This window comes from Vombatus ursinus, unplaced genomic scaffold (genome assembly GCF_900497805.2).
Source record: "Vombatus ursinus unplaced genomic scaffold, bare-nosed wombat genome assembly UNPS02001419.1, whole genome shotgun sequence".
Taxonomy (NCBI): Eukaryota; Metazoa; Chordata; class Mammalia; order Diprotodontia; family Vombatidae; genus Vombatus; species Vombatus ursinus.
Window position 1 is genome coordinate 5,374,941 of NW_020941197.1, and position 12,446 is coordinate 5,387,386.

A 12,446-nucleotide genomic window follows, 5' to 3' on the forward strand; every position below is an offset into this window, starting at 1 on the left:
TAAACAGAGTATTTCAAATACTCCTAATAGGATCAGGAACCACGAGTCAATTAAATTCCAGTTTGAGATCTCACTACCTGACGGCTTCTCAAGGGGAGATTGAATATTCATGAAAGTAGCTAACTTTAAAACCAATGGATTAAGAAAAATAGCACTCTCTCTCCTGAGAGGACTGTGTTCTGGGATGCAGAGAAAACAGATGTACTTTCCTTTAACATCTTTAGCAGGACTGAAGTCTTGATTATTCATCTCAGATATGAGACCTGAAATTTCCCTGACATCACAAAGCAGTAGTTGTTTTCTGTCAACCTGCAGTTGAAGTTACCTCACCCACATCTGGGGACATTCAGTAGCTTTATAGAATGGAGTGTGGGGAGAACTAAAACATGGGGTTCTATGTGCTGTGTTGCTAACACAGAACATGAGCAATCCTGACTTGAAATCTTTAACAAACTGCTTGGCTTCCTGTTGGTTCCCAACCACAAATTTCCCACCACTATTACCACTTTCATGCAATCCCACCCTACTACTATCAGTTATTAACCTGAAAATGCAATAGGTTTGGAAAGGACAAAGCTACTGAGGTTACAGTTTGACTTCCTATCTGACCTAAGGGAACATTTAGACCTAAGTTATTGGTACAAAATAAAAGGAATTTTATAGTCTTATCCCTAGGGGATTCGGAATCTAGGTTAATTAAAAAGGAGATCACACCTTATATAAAGATAAGCTACAGATGGGTATGTGATCCACTGAAAGATCACATCATAAATAGAGAAACATGGGGAAAACTACCAGTCAGATCTACAGAGAGGAAAAAAAATTTATGCCAAACAGTGAATAGAGAGAATCACAGAAGATGAAATGGAGAATTTTGATTGCATGAAATTTAAAAGTCTCCCCCCGCCCCCAATTATTTCTGTGGTAGAAAAAACAACAAACTTGAAACCTAATGAGATGCCCCAAAATTGAGGAATGGCTGAATAAGGTGTGGTACATTAATGTATCGGAGTACCATTTCATTGTAAGAAATGAGGAAATAGAGGTGGAGCCAAAAGGCAGGAAGTTGCCCGAGTTCTCCCTAGTTTCCCTTGAAACAACTTTAAATCAAGCGTCAAAATGAATTCTAGAGTGACAGAACCCACAAAAGGACAGAGTGAAATAATTTTCTAGCCCAAGATAACTTAGAAGAATTGCAGAAAGGCACTATCTTATTTGGGTTAAAAAAAAAAGGAGCATAGCCCAGCACAGATGGTGTTCAGGCAAGCTGTCTCCTAGCACACAGCAACAGAGGCCCCAGAGATCTTGGCTCAGCAGACTGGCAGCATAGAGGGCCAGCCATAAGGCCTCTAGCCCCAGTGCAGCAGACAAACAGCCAGGCTTAGAACCCTCAGTGCAAATGTTGTAACTAGGCTGACTAGGCTGGCCAGGTGACCCGAGTGCAGTGGGCCAACTATTAGCCCCTGGGCCCCCAGTGCAATAAGTGAGCTGCCAGCCCCAGAGGCCCCAGCACAGAAAGCTGTGACTAGGCCCCTAGCCCCTGGTGCAAGAAACTTGGGACAGTGTCCCCTCCACCCCACGAGCAGAGCTCTACTTTAAAAGTGATGAAATAGGCTGGGAAAATGAGCAAAAAGCAAAAAAATTTCCTGACCATAGAAAGCTACTATGGTGACAGGGAAGATCAAAACACAAACTCAGAAGAGGTAACAATGTCAAAATACCTGCATGTGAAAACTCAAAGAGAAATATGAATTGGTTTCAAGCCCCCAAACTCCTCATTCAAGAGTTCAAAAAGGATTTTAAAAATCAAATAAGAGAGGTAGAAGAAAAAAATGGGAAAACAAATGAGAGTGATGCAAGAGAATCATAAAAAGAGTCAACAACTTGGAAAAAACTCCTTAAAATATAGAATTGGCCAAATAGAAGAGGAGGTACAAAAAATCCACTAAAGAAAACAACTTCTTAAAAAGTGGAATTGTCCAAATGGAAAAGGAGGTACAAAAGCTAACTGAAGGAAAATAATTCCTTAAAAGTAAGAATTGGGTAAGTGGAAGCTAATAACTCCATGAGACATCAAAAATCAGTCAAAATCACAAGAATGAAAAAATAGAAGAAAATGTAAAATACCTTATTGAAAAAACAACTGACCTGGAAAATAGATCCAGGAGAGGTAATTTAAGAATTATTGGACTTGAAAGCCATGACTAAAAGAGCCTGGATAGCATTTTTTAAGAAATTATCAAGGAAAATTGTCCTGTTATCCTAGAACCAGAGGGTAAAATGGTAATTGAAAGAATTCATTGATCACCTCCTGAAAGACATCTCAAAATGAAAACTCCCAGGAATATTATAGCCAAATTTCAGAACTCTATGGTCAAGAAGAAAATACTGCAAGCAGCCAGAAAGAAAGAATTCAAATATCAAGGAGTTATAGTAAGGATTACACAGGATTTAGCAGCTTCTATGTTAAAGGATCAGAAGACTTGATTTATGATATTCTGGAAGACAAAGGAGCTTGGATTATAATCAAGAATCAACTACCCAGCAAAATTGAGCATAATCTTTTTGGGGAAAAATGGACATAATATGAAATAGTGGACTTTCAAACTTTCCTGATGAAAAGACCACAGATGACAGAAAATTCAATGTTAAAATACAAGAGTCAAGAGAAGTATTAAAAGGTAAATAGGAAAGAAAAAAACTTCAATAAGATTAAACTGTTTACATCCTTACATGGGAAAATGATAATTATAACTCTTAAGAACTATATCTCTATTAGGGCAGTTAGAAGGAGTATACATAGACAGAGGGTGTGGGTATAAGTTAACTTTGATGGGATAACACAAAAAAATTAAGGGATGAAAAAGATTGCACCGGGAGAAGAGGGAAGTGAGAGGCAGAATGGGGTAAATTATATCACATGAAGAGATGTGAAAGACCTATTACAGTAGAGGGATAAAAGGGAGGAAGATGGACATTGTTTGAACCTTACTCTCATTGGATTTGGCTCAAACAGGGAATCACATACACACTCAAATATATCTTATCCTATAGGGAAGTGAGAAGAGAGGAAGGCAAGAAAAGGGCTGATAGAAGGGAAGGCAGATTGAAAGAGGTGGTGGTCAGAAGCAAAACACTGGTAAGGAAGGACAGGGTGAAAGGAGAGAGAGGGAAAAGTATAAACAAGGGAAAATAGAAAGGAAGGAAATACACAGTAAATGTAACTGTGAATGTGAATGGGATGAACTCTCCTATAAAACAGAAGCAGACAGCAGAGTGGATTAAAAACCATAGTCCTACAATATGTCATTTACAAGAAATACAACTGAAGCAGAGAGCCACACATACAGTAAAGGTAAAAGGCTGGAAAAAAATATATTATGCTTTAGCCAAAGTTAAAAAAGTAGGCATAAAAATCATGATCTCTGACAAACCAAAGCAGGACAAGGAAGGAAACTACATCTTGCAAAAAAGTACCATAGACAATAAAATAGTATCAATACTAAACATATATGCACCAAATGGTACAGCATCAAAATTTCTAGAGGAGAGGTTAAATGAGTTATAGGAAGAAATAAGTAGTAAAACTATACTAGTGGGGGACCACAACTTTCCCCTCTCAGAACTAGATAAATCTAACCACAAAATAAACAAGAAAGAAGATAAGGAGGTGAAAAGGATTTTAGAAAAGTTAGATATGATAAACCTCTGGAGAAAACTGAATGGGGATTGAAAGGAATATACCTTTTTTTCAGTGGTGCATAGGACCTACACAAAAACTGACCATGTATTGAGACAGAAAAGTCTCACAATCAAATGCAGAAAGGCAGAAATATTAAATACATCCTCAGATCATGTTGCCATAAAAATTACATTTAATAAAGGGAAATAGGAAAATAGATTAAAATTAATTGAAAACTAAATAATCTAATCCTAAAGAATGAGTGGGTGATAGAACAAATCATAGAAACACCAAGAATTTCATCAAAGAGAAAGACAATAATGAGCCAAAACAGTACTTAGAGGAAAAAACATATCTCTAATGCTTACATCAATAAAATAAAGAAAGAGCAGATCAATGAATTGGACATGCAACTAAAAAGGCTAGAAAAAGATTGAGAGAGATTAAAAGCCTGCAGGCTTTGATGGGTTGAACTGCTGTTCTGGTTTCCAAAAGAACTGTCTCTGGAAGGCTCAGACTATGAGAATTTACAGACCTCCCCTTCCTTATGGATGGAAAGTCACATTTCTCTATTTGGATGACAAAGTGTGTTAAGGGCTTGCCTTTCTGAAAGAGCTATTAGGCTTTAAAGTAAAAGATAAATGGAAAAGCCATTCCTCCTCTTAATGGGGAAGAGATTCTTGTGATAGGGAAGAGCAGTGGTTCATGAACTCCATGAGGATTTTTGAAGATAGTCCCACACACTCATTCATGTGTTGGATTATGCTGTCAAAATATTTTGTTTTATAAAATCAATACTCATTAACTCTTTTTAAAATTTTAAAAAAATTTTATTTATTATTTTTTTTAGGCAGTTGGGGTTAAGCGACTTGCCCAGGGTCACACAGCTAGTAAGTGTCAAGTGTTTGGTCTGAGGCTGGATTTGAACTCAGGTCCTCCTGACTTCAGGGCTGGTGCTCTATCTACTGCATCACCTAGCTGCCCCTATATTCATTAACTCTTGATTATTGACCATTTTTGCAGAGAGCTGGACAGGGAACATATTATACTTCTAACAAATATAAATGTTGGATACTTGAATTGAGAGAAAATTTAGTTGTCTTTTTCACTGACCATCCTTTTCCTCTGAGTTTACAAGTGATATGACATGGCTACAAAGATTAGCATATTTAGCAGACATTTAAAACATATATTTATTTTTTTCCAGTTACATGTAATAATTTTTAACATCCATTTTTAAAAATTGTGAGTTCCAAATTCTCTTTCCCCTTTCCTCTTTTCCCTCCCTCCTTATTGAGAAGGCAAGCAATGTGATATAGGTTATATGTATGCAGTAGCAGACATTTTTTCAAGTATTAATGAACTCAACATATCATTATATGGTGCAAATACAAACATATTCAATGTTCAAGACAAAATAAGAAGTATTACTAAGAAACTAAAATTTTGGAACCAAATGATTAAGAACAGTATTGAGTGCTGTCACTTCATATACTTTCTTATTATAAAATGAACTATCTTTGAATCAAGCTGTGAAGAAAGACATAAGTGATCATCTGAAATTTTCTGAAGTGTCTTTTAATGTTTTCCTCACATTTATAATAAATTAAATTGGAATCATGACCCATTTGACACTTCTCTTATGTAACTGAAAATGGATGAAAAAAATTAAATTGATATGTAAATGGTTTTGGATTACAAACATCATTCAAAAATGACAGACATCTATACTTTCGGCTAAATATTTAAAAAAATGAATTTCAATCTCAGCAGTGGAGTTTATAAAATAACTCATTAAATATTTTTAATTATTTTATGATTATATTTTGATAAGAGATTTTAGAATTATAGGTAGAAACATTTTGCATTTTGTATTTATATAATATGAATTTTAATTCATATAATATAAATTTTAATTTGGAGCTTTTGAGGACAAAAATTATCATTAATTATATTAAGTGCTTAATGAGTAAATCTAAAAGAATATTATGAGAAGTATATTAAATTAGGCTGTGTGTTCACAGCATATTTTTGTTTTTTGTTGTTGAAACAAGTTTCTGGAACAAAAAATAATGTGGGGAATCATTGGAGAAGGAAACTATGTGATCCATAACCAGCAGGGAACAGGAGAGACTAGTGCCCAGGAGGATTTATGACAGGAGAATACAGTAGTAGGCAGGAGCACAGTGCAATGAGATCACCAAGAAATATTAGTAGCTGTGAAGTTTCCAGAAGCATGAGGGGTCTTTATCTATATATGACTTTACATATGTTCCTTACACGGGTTTTTGTCTTTCTTTTGAAGGAAAAATATCTTAAAAAAGAAAAAGGAAAATGATACAAGGAGAGGGAGTGAGAGAATTTTGACCAATGTAGTGACAGAGAAGGTTGGGGGCTGTCCCCTTTGGTAAGGAGGTCTTACTTACAGCAGATACTTACAGAAATGGGGAAAGAATGAGAGGGAAGAGTGAACATTCAGTCTCTTTCTTAGTTATTCACTCCCAATGTTCATTTCATCAGTGCATCATATCTTAGGGATCAGATGTGTCATGCAGTCCTCTGGTTTCTGGAAACCTCTTCTCTTGGGCATCCTGGAATGGGACTGTTTCCAAAGCAGCTTCTTCTAGTAGATCTGCTTCTCTGGTTCAGGTCACTTGTAGAGATTTTTAGACGTTTCTGTCAAAATCTTTTGCAAAACAGATCTCAATACAACTTAGTATACTCACATTTTACTTTCCCAATGATTTGTTCATATGGTGAAAATTAGCTCCAGTTTTATGGCTTTTATCTTATTAATGACAGAGCTATATGAAGAACATCAAATTAGGAACCCATACTCCAGAGAATTTGAGTTTTTCCCATACCCCTTGGTGTTTCTATCTTCACCTAAACTCTGTACTTGATTTAGACACTACCACAACAGAATGAAGGAAGAATCTAAAAAAAAAATCTATGAGGACCTGACTTATAAAATGAGCCCTTCTGGTTAAAGACGTAATATTTGCCAAAGTAGGCATGTAAGCTAAGGTTAAGAGTACTTTTTAAAATTAGCATTGACTCCACTATCATTTAACTTCTTTAGAATGGTATTCATTTATTTCATTCTAGATCTTGGATTCAAGTCACACAAAGCAAAAAACTTCAGTTTTATTATCTGTAATTGCCCTGTGATGTAAATTAGCAAATCCTTAAGTTGATATATTTAGGGAATTCAAATAACAACTGAAAAAATTAGAACCTAACCAACACTTTTAAAGTGCCTGGTTTGTGCAGAGGGTGAAAAATATAATTATATATCTCAAATAATGAACTCAATTTTTTGAACTTCTTATTAGAACATGCTCAAGGCCTGTATATCCCATTGAAATAATTTACATTGGACATATATTCATTCTTTCTTGTTGCTTTCTCAAAATTTTCCACTCCAATTAATTCCTCCCTCAGGGTAACTCTCTTCTTCTAAGGAGGGTGAACAATGTTCATGATAAGTAGGCGACTTCTATGCCTAGGTGCAACACAAATTAATTTACTTGAGATGATTATTTTACCCCAACTGTAACAAAAAGACCTGGGGTGGGACATGTAAAGATACTAAGTAATCAGTTCCAAATTTTATACAGAGAAGAGTATATATCAAGTGAGTTGTCTATAGTAAAATATGTTCAGTAATTAACCAAGTTCAAATGGAATAGATGTTACACACACATTGATCACTGTTTTTAAATGCCCTCTAAACAACAGGGATATAAACTCGAGTGATTTGCTTGCATTTCAGACCATGCTCTCTATATAGGTTTATTTTAAGGACCTAACCTTACACATGAATATATAACTATTAGAAGGCAGATGACAATCCTAACCACTCCTTAACTTAGTAAATGTTTAGGATATGGAAAGGACTATAACTTGAGGATGAATAACTTAGATCTTAACATACTTGCAGTTTACTATAGTAACTTAGATGTGCTCCAGTATTAGTCTATTAGATAATAGAGTATTATGTTTGAATATTATAGTGGTCACCTGCCATGATTATGGAAACTTGCCATAAAAGGAAAAAGAGGGACATAGTTATAGTAAGGGAAGGTGCTCTCTTTAAGCAAATTTAAGTCCTTAAGACTGGAGTGGGTTAAGACTAGGTTGGTTCAAAATTTAACTTCAATATATACCATCCTAGGTGTAACTCTATAATTTTCAGTCATAAATTATCACATAAACCATTTCAGTATTATAAACAATTTAAAAAATTCTTCCCCCTTTGTCAAGGAGTGTTAGTAATACAAGAGGGGATCTCATTTTCTTAGCAGCAGAGTCACTCCAGGCAGAGCAGTGAATCTAGGCATGGGTGGAAGGACTAAAGAGTTGGGTCAAAATGCCTGAGGCCACCCTTCAGCCCTTTGTCCTTAAAATGAAAGATTTACTATAATCAGTAAGGCTTACTGTTGGTGCCTTAGGGTACTTTTAAACTTCATGTTATGGATATACTTCAAGGCAGCTAGGTGGAGCAATGGACCAGATCTGGAGTCAGGAAGACCTGAATTCAAATCTAGGCTGTGTGACCCTGAGGAAGTCACTTAACCCTGTTTGTCTCAGTTACTTCAGCTGTCAAATGAGTTGGAGGGGCAGGTAGGAGGTGCAGAGGATAGAATATCAACCCTCAGGTCAGGAGGACTTGAGTTCAAATCTGGCCTCAGACACTAGCTGTATGACCCCAGTAAAGTAATTTAATCCCAATTGCTTCTCTCCCATTCCCAAAAAATGAACTGGAGAAGAAAATGGTAAACCACTCCAGTATCTTTGCCATGAAAACTCCAAATGGGGTCATGAAGAGTCAGACACAACTGAAACTCCTGATGAACAACAAGAAAAGTTTTAATTAAATTAAAATTGAAATTGGTTTTTAAAAATTGGGGCAACTAGGTGGTGCAATGGATAGAATGACAGGTCTGGAATCAGGAAGACTCATCTTCCTGAGCTCAAATCTGGCTCCAGATACTAGCTCTGTGGCCCTGGGCAAGTCATTTAACCCTGTTTGCCTCAGTTTCCTCATCTGTGAAATGAGCTAGAAGAGAAAGCAATTCACTCCAGTATCTTTGCCAAGAAAACCCCAAATGGAGTCATAAAGAGTTGGACATGACTGAAAAATGACTGAACAATCCTCCATTTTCTTTGTCGAGTGTTATAAGAAACATTTTTTCCCCTGGCTAATCTATTAATATGTACTTTATTTTGGTTCTTTCATTCTTCTTAATTTTCAACATTCATTTTTATAAGATTTTGAGTTCCAAAATTTCCCCCCCCCTTCCCCAAGACAGCATACAATCTGACATAGGTCATACATATACAATCATATTAAGCATAATTTCCATGATAGTCATGTTGTGAAAGAAGAATCAGAACATAAGGGAAAACCATGAGAAAGAAAAACAAAACAAAACAAAAAAAAGAAAATAGTATGCTTATCTGCATTCAGACTCCATAGTTCTTTCTCTAGATGTAGATAGCATTTTCCATCATGAGTTTTTTGGAATTGTCTTAGATCATTGTATTGTTGAGAAGAGCTAAGTCTATCAAAGTTGGTCATCAAACAATGTTGCTGTTACTTTGTACAACAGTCTCCTGGTTCTGCTCACTTCGCTCAGCATCAGCTCATGTAAACCTTTCTAGGTTTTTTTGAAATCTACCTGGTTACCATTATTTAAAGCAAAATAGTATTCTATTACATTCATATACCACAACCTGTTTGGCCATTCCCCAATTGATGGGTATCCCTTCAATTTCATATTCTTTGCCACCCCTGCTCAGAAAAGAAGGTGCTACAACTATTTTTGTACATGTAGGTCATTTTCCCTTTTTTATGATCTCTTTGAGATACAGACCTAGTAGTGGTATTATTGGAACAAGGGGCACACACAGTTTTATAGCCCTTTGGGTATAGTTCCAAATTGCTCTCCAGAATGTTTGGATCAGTTTACAACTCCACCAACAATGCATTAGTGTTCCAATTTTCCCATATCTCCAACATTTATCATTTCCTTTTTTTATCACATTAGCCAATCTGAGTGTGTGAGGTGGAACCTTAATTTGCATTTTTCTAATCAATAGTGATTTAGAGCATTTTTCATAGCTTTACAGCTATAGATACCTTTAATTTAATCTGAAAACTACCTGTTCATATCCTTTGATCATTTATCAATTGGGGAATGACTGGTATTTTTATAAATTTGACTCACTTCTCTATATATTTTAGAAATGAGGCCTTTATCAGAGACATTAGCTGTAAAAATTGTTTCCCAGCTTTCTTCTTCCCTTCTAATTCTGGTTGCACTGGCATTATGCAAAACCTTTTTAATTTAATCAAAATTATTCATTTCACATTTCATAATGTTCTCTATCTCGTTTGGTCACAAATTCTTCCCTTCTCCATAGATCTGACAGGTAAACTATTCCATGCTCTCCTAATTTGCTTATTGTTTCATCCTTTATGTCTAAATCATGTACCCATTTTGAACTTATCTTGGTATATGGTGTAAGATGTTGTTCTATGCCTAGTTTCTGCCATACTATTTTCCAATTTTCCCAGCAATTTTTTTTTTTTTGTCAAATAGTGAGCTCTTATCCCAGAAGTTGGAGTCTTTGGGTTTATCAAATAGATTACTATAGTCATTGACTACCATGCTTTGTATACCTAAACTATTCCACTGATCCACTACTCTATTTCTTATTCAGTATCAGGTAGTTTTCGATCTGATCCGGCTAGGCCACCTTCCCTTACATTTCTTTTCATTAATTTCCCTGACATTCTTGACTTTTTGTTCTTCCAGATGAATAGTTATTTTTTCTAGCTCTATAATTTTTGGTAGTTTGATTGGCATGGTACTGAATAAGTACATTAATTGAGGTAGAATTGTCATTTTTATTATATTAGCTTTGCCTATCCATGAGCAACTGATATTTTTCCACTTATTTAGATCTGACTGTATTCATGTGAAAAGTGTTTTGTAATTGTGTTCATATAGTTCCTGTGTTTGTCTTGGCAGGTAGACTCTCAAATATTTTATAGTGTCTATAGTAACTTTACATTGAATTTCTCTATCTTTTGCTGCTGGGCTTTGTTAGTAATATATAGAAATGCCAATGATTTATGTGGGTTTATTTTATATCCTGCAACTCTACTAAAGTTGCTATATATTTCAAGTAGTTTTTTAGTCAATTCTCTAGGATTCTCTAAATATACCATCATATCATCTATAAAGATCGATAGTTTTGTTTCTTCATTGCCTATTCTAATTCCTTCAATTTCTTTTTCTTCTCATTGCTAAAGCTAACATTTCTAGTACAATACTGAATAACAGTGGTGATGATGGACTTCCTTGTTTCATCCCCGATCTTAATGGAAATGGTTCTAGATTATCCCCATTACATATATTATTTGCTGATGGTTTAATAGATGCTTATATTTAAAAGAAAACTCCATTTATTCCTATGCTCTCTAGTGTTTTTTTTTTTTAGTAGGAATGGGTACTGTATTTTGTCAAAAGCTTTTTCTGCATCTAATTGAGATAATCAAATGGTTTTTGTTAATTTTGTTATTGATATGGTTAATTATGCTGATAGTTTTCCTAATATTGAACCAACCCTGCATTCCTGATATAAATCCCACCTGGTTATAGTGTATTATCCTCATAAGTTGTTGTAATCTCTTTGCTAATGTTTTATTTAAAATTTCTTGCATCAATATTCATTAGGGAAATTGGTCTATAATTTTCTTTCTCTGTTTTGGCTCTTCCAGTTTAGGTATCAGGACCATATCTGTATCACAAAAATAATTTGGTAGGACTCCTTCTTTGCCTATTTTCCCAAATAATTTATATATAGTATTGGAATTGTTCTTTAAATATGTGGTATAATTCACTTGTAAATCCATCTGGCCCTGGAGATTTTTTCTTACGGAGTTCATTGACGGCTTGTTCAATTTCTTTTTCTGAAATAGGGTTAAGTATTTTATTTCCTCTTCTATTAATTTGGACAATTCACATTTTTGTAAATATTCATCCATTTTCACTTAGATTGTCAGATTTATTGGCATAGTGTTGGACAAAATCCTAATTATTATTTTATTTTCCTCTTCATTGATGGTGAATTCACCCTCTTCATTTCTGACAATGGTAATTTGGTTTTCTTCTTTTTAAAAAAATCAAATTAACCAAAGGTTTATCTAATCTTATTGTTTTTTTCATAAAACCAGCTCTTCATTATATTTATTAGTTCATTTTCTTAGTTTCAGTTTTATTAATCTTTCCTTTGATTTTCAGAGTTTCTAATTTGGTATTTAATTGGGGATTTTTAATTTGTTCTCTTTCTAGCTTTTTTAGTTGCATGCTCAATTCATTGATCTCTTTATCTATTTTATTCATGGAAGCATTTAGAGATATAAAATTTCCCCTAAGAACTGCTTTGGTTGTATCCCACAAGTTTTGGTATCTTGTATCATTGTTGTCCTTCTCTTGGATGAAGTTATTGTTTCTATGATTTGTTTGACTCACTCATTCTTCAGGATTAGATTATTTAGTTTCTGATTAATTTTTAGTCTATCTTTCCATGGCTCTTTATTCCATGTAATTTTTGTTGCATCATGACCTGAAAAGGATGCATTTAACATTTCTGCCTTTCTGCATCGGATTGTGAGGTTTTTATGCCCTAGTACATGTTCGATTTTTGTGTAGGTGCCATGTACCCCTGAGAAAAAGGTATATTCCTTTCT